We start from the raw sequence: 6,000 nt of genomic DNA on the forward strand, positions 1-6,000 counted from the left end.
CTTGAGAGTTTTATGACCTGCTTCAGGGGAGAAGCATGGGGAGAAGGTCAGAGCGACCTTCCTGCTTCTGTTGTTTTTTTAAACTCCTTCAGTTTAGAATATTCAGTATGTCAAGGTGCCATATTTTGCTGTATCGTCCTGAACCCGTCAGGCTGCTGTGTAAAAACAGATTGTAGGGAGGCGACTGTAGGTGTACACTGTTAGAAGGCTCAAGGTAGTTTGCTCAGGAGATTTTAATCTGTTTATCCTTTCTTGGAAGGCCCTTGCTGACCACCATTCACAATCGTCCCTCCGTGTCCATGGGGAATTGGTTCCAGGACCCCTGCGGATACCCAAATCCGCAGATGACCAAGTTCCTTATATAAAATGACATTGTACAATGAATACAGTTGGCCCTCCATATCCACAGGTTTCATTCAAACCCATGGATACCGAGGGCCAACTAGATTTAATGCTACGATCTGGACCCTGACACCATGACCAAACAAACCCCCAGCCTCAGATACTGATGTGCTGTCTCCTTCTAACATGCTGAACACTTCCCTTATTTACTTACTGACTGACTGACTTTATGTACATAGGTATAAGATTCTGGGATCTTTCTCCTTATTATAATATAGTCTCTACAATACTAGAGATCATTTTCTTTTTGCTTACCTATAATAGGCATACTTCAATTTCCCTTATTGAATAAAGTTAAGACTAAATTCTTCAATAGTCATATTTTATTTTCCAATTCTTCTGGCTGTTTCAAGCTCTGTTGACCTAAGATTTATTGAATATATTATACTTTAAGATAAACTTTGTATTGGTTTTGCATAGCCCCCTCCATTGTTCAGACAAGTAAAACTGCATATTGGAAGGAAAACATTTTAAAAATCTGGAATTTGAAATACAGTTCTATCTGACGATTCCAACAAAATAAAATGTATGTGATGGCTGAAGAATAGTTACCCACAAGAGAAAATGAATGAACAACTGCTGTTTTTCTGCCAGATTGCAGAGATACGGTGATTTATTCATTTCTATTACATCTTTCATCACGGTGTAAATTATTGACATTTTAAGAAATAGTGTAATTAGAAATTGAATTTCTAAGGGGATAATAGCTCAGAATGAAATTGATCTTTCCCTCTGAGACAAAGATCCCCTCTTTGACCAAACTCTAGGCAGGCTCCTCTGAGCTCTTTTTGACTAGGCCCTGTCCTTGAGCATGTCTGTAAGAGCCCAGTTTTAGCAAAAATACTGCTCAGTCAGTTCAGCCAGAATACATTACCCTCAATATCTGATCACCCTTGAGATCTGACCCAATTTCTCATCCCTGACCATCCCCTAGATGACATCTAATCCCCCTGATCTGCCTTCAGCAAGAATCCTGTTAGGTCTGTTTAGCCAGAAAGCCCCTTTACCCCTGATGTTTCCTCTTAGTAATTTTCAATCTACCGACCACTCACCAACCTCCTCGCCCACCCCTCTACCACTTTGCTCCTTGGCTATAAAGTCTGAGTTTTCCTTGTTGAGGAAGGAAATCAGAGTTGTGCCCAACTTCTCCTCTATTGCAAAACCCCATTGCAATAGTCCCTTACCTATCATGATAGCCACCCTGAATAAAGTCAGCCTTATCATTTGAAAAAATGCCATGAATAATATTTTGTTTAACATCTCCAAAGTTAGAAAAACACCAGTCAACATCCAGATGCCTCACTGTTGGCCAGGCCTAACTCAATGCCAGGCATATTCGGCACCGGCTGTGAAACTGGCAGAGGCTGAGCTTACACATTATGGGCTCAGCACCTGGAAAAGACATGGGACCAGGGAGGAAAGAGCAGAGCTTAGCACTATGGCATTTCTCAGTAGATATTTACATGTGTTTTCCTCATTTTAAAAATGAGTGTAAGTAGCTACATCTGAACTCATTTATAAACCACTTTCAATGCTTAAATAAAATTCTGATTGGTCAAAAAAAGAAAATTAATATCTTAACCTTGTTTTCTGTTCATAAGAAACAGACAGTGGTGTCTGTTTTCGAGAGTTAAAATGTTTCTGAAATAGTTCCAATGCTTCTCATTTTGTAGAGTTCTCATTTTATGGTGTTTAATATACATTTAGAGCCATATGTCTCTTCTGATTTGAAAGTCAGATGGAGTGAGTTGAATTTAAAAAGGTTTTGGCATTTCGATGGTTATCTGCATCTAAATTAATGTGTTAATTACACTTTCCTGAGTCATATATAAAGGGATTTACACAGAAAAGTCAATGTTAATTTTGGAGAGCGGACACATTTTCATTGAGTATTAGAATCTTAACTGAGTATACATACTGTGAGAACTGCTTATGGATATGCAGATGCAATCCTGAAAATAGTTGAAATTTTTATATCAAAGAACAAATGAACTAATCGAAGAGCATAAAATATTCCAGAGACAAATCCAGGAATACTTGGAAAATCTGCCTTACAAATCTTTTATATTCATAAAGCAAAATTATCTAACTATTACATTTCAATCAGGTAGGTCTCAAGTTTAAACGTGAGCCTCACGTTCAGCTCTCGTACCTGGTCACTAGCACAAATGTAAGTTTTCCAGTTATATAAATATCATCATTTATCTTCAAGATAATGCTTACTGCTCTGAATTCAGTTCATTTTCTTGCCCCCTAAGTGGTTCACCTTACTTTGTAAAGGGTAAGTAGCAAAAAGACATTTTCTTTTATGAAATTTTTAGCTGTGTTTTAATGGGAAGGACTTAAACACGCTCTCATCCTCCATCCTGGCAGGAACGGAAATGCTCGCTTTGCTCCTTCAGTTCTTATCCCCTTATGCGTCCACACTGTTGTTAGACGAGGAACCAGAAGAAATTCTGAGATGAGACTTCCTAGCTGAAGCTCAAGGACTGACTTTCCAACAAGATATTGTTGGCTTCTCATGTTAAATTACAAATAACAATAGTGAGTTTAAATATGAGAATAGTGAAAGTATAAATAGCATATTTATCATGATCATGTATGGTCCTACATAAAAAAATTTAAGTATTATCAAAATACCTTTTTTTTAATCATAAGTGAAAGAATTACAACTTGTTAAAGAACTCGTTTAAAAACTTGTTAAAAACCAATAGGTATCTGGGCTAAAAAATACCGCCCTTTTTAAAAGCCCATGACAGGAGGTAACATATGTCCAAAATTTCCCTTAGATCCTTTATTTTTTAAGTAATAGACTAGATACACTCCTGATTCTGTTAGAATGCTTTCTTACTCTATGTACATGTTGTATGTTATTATATAGCATTAAATTAGGTTTAAGAATTTGTTGGAGTTTTGTTGTTGTTGTAAAGGAACTATTTAGCTATATCTTATGTTTAAATTATTGTCATCTATTTCTAACACTTTCTTATTGCTAGTTTTCTTATCATTCAATACGAGGTTGAATTTGGGAATATATTAGCTTTGTTATACAGACTTAATGACTACTTTCCCAGAGGACTATTTTCATGCTTACTTATTTAATTTATTCGTGTGTTTCTGGTTTTTTACTTATTTAAAAACCACTTATTTAAAATACGAGTTCTTTTTTAAAATTAGGTGTACATTGAGATCTTCAAGCATTATACCTAAATGTTCTTTTTAAAATCTGAATGTGGATCCATCTTGAAATGCAAATTCTTCTTAATTGATAAGTTTCTAAAATCCTGCTTTAAAAAAAGTGAGTATTCAATATTCATTTTTCACTCATTTACTTCTTAAGACCTTATCTCCTCCTATCTTACAAATCAAAGATTAATCTGGCACATCTCCCCACTAGTTTTAATAACACTATGCAGTATTTAAAACTTATTAACATATATGTGCCATCTGTTCCCGATTTAAATATCACACATTGAGATTTCTAAATTTGTACATCTTAAGATATTCTTCTTTTTATTTTTTAAATTTTTCTGGAATTTTCTTCATGTTCTTACAATTGCCTAAACACAATAAAACGATTGTATTTTTCAGATCTGAGCTGCTATCTAAGTGAAATTATATTACAAATATAGGACAATGTGAAGGTAGCAGTGCAGTGAAAGAGCAGGAATGGAGTCGGGCAGAATTTCAAGTTGAATCTTGGCTCTGTCACTTACAGTTATGTGACGGTGTGTTTATATTCAAATTCTGATAATCAAATTCTTTGGATATCAAGTAAAGTTATTTCCTCCACTGCACACTATTTACAAAGGAGACAGTAAATACCCAACCGGCAAAGTTGCTGTGAGAATGAATACGAGTGAACTAACAATTAACAGTATTGTTATTGCAAGCAATCTAAATGTTTTATGTGTTTTAACTCTTTCCTCGTAACAACTTAATGAGATAGATAACAATTGTTATTTCCATTTTATAGGTGACAAAACTGAAGCAAAGAGAGGTAATTGTCTGATGTGACATTATAAGTGACAAAAGGGATTTCAGTATAGAAAGTCTGAATCCCGGGTCCCAATTATCTCATTGTCTCTCAGATTAAAAAAGATAACATGTGCCGATGCGGGGCTGATCAGTGCTTCACATACTTTTCATTGTTTGGTAGCTAGTATTATTTATATTATTCTTCTTGAAGAATAAAAACCATTATGTTAAATTTAACGTAATGAAAAATGTAGATTCTGTAATAAGAATTGTGATTTACATTCTAAAAATGACTTTTTGTGTATTACAGTTTTGGTTAGCTTTTCTGCCATCTATAATTCTTATGTTTCCGTGTCAATTGCAAAAAAAAAAAAAATTTATATATATATATATATGTATTCTGGACTTAAGATTCTACATTTAAATGGAAAATTATTAAGTGGAAAATAGTAATAGTAATAATTTATAAAAGCAAGATATAAAAATTAAAAGGGAGAAATTTAGCAAATGCAAACCCAAGGGTCATTTTAGGTAGAAATTCTGTCACAGAATCCCTCCTCTTACACTTTGTTTTCATTTCTACTATATGTTTTGATGGCATTTAACTTTTCTGAGAAACTAGAATAAATGAAAAATTGACTCTACGTAACAACAAATCAAAGAACTTCATTGGTCTTGCATGTGTGTGTGTATCTGTATCTACAGGTTTATGATATTAAATAGATTTGTCTTGTAACCACATCCCTCTTGCATATGTGGCTGATTGATTTAAATGAATTCAGCAATTGTTATAGGAGTATGTGTACTAGACGACCATTCGTTTACATATTAATCATTTAAGTTACATATAAAAAATTTAGGGCCTGGCCCTGTGGTGGGGTGGTTAAGTTCACGTGCCCTGCTCTGGCGGCCCAGGGTTAGCAGGTTCAGATTCCAGGTGCAGATCTAGCACCACTCGTCAAGCCATGCCGTGGCAGCACTCCACATAAAAGAAATAGAGGAAGATTGGCACAGATGTTAGCACAGCGACAATCTTCCTCAAGCAAAAAGAGGAAGATTGGCCACAGATGTTAGGTCAGGGCCAATCTTCCTCACACACACACACACACACACACACACACAAAGTAAATTCCCATTCTTCATCCCCAGAGAAATCTATATAATCAAGATCCTTATTACTTGAAATTTTTAGATTCTAGATTTCCAAACATTCTTTTCATAATTTTTGGTCATTTCAATAACAACATGGATGAGTCTATCAATATATGAACTTCGCAGTTCTTTATATATTCTCATCCAATTACTATGTCTTCTGTCCTGACTTAGCCAACACTTCATGGTCATAAATGAAGTCTTGTTATGATCCACAGTTGCACCCTCGCCATAATATCAATTTCTAATATTACTGCTTTCAACCAGTATCATTTATCTTTCCAGATCATCCGTCACTTCCTCTTATTTCACAAATTACTTGAGCACACTGGGACCACCAGTCCATTGACTCAACCATCTTTAATGTTTTTTCTTCCACCTCCACATTGAATCCTTTCTTTCTTATCTACCTACTTTATCACCCATGGTCCATGATTATAATCTAGAGCTACTTTCCCTATTTATAGT

Source organism: Equus asinus, chromosome 30 (genome assembly GCF_041296235.1).
Source record: "Equus asinus isolate D_3611 breed Donkey chromosome 30, EquAss-T2T_v2, whole genome shotgun sequence".
Lineage (NCBI taxonomy): Eukaryota > Metazoa > Chordata > Mammalia > Perissodactyla > Equidae > Equus > Equus asinus.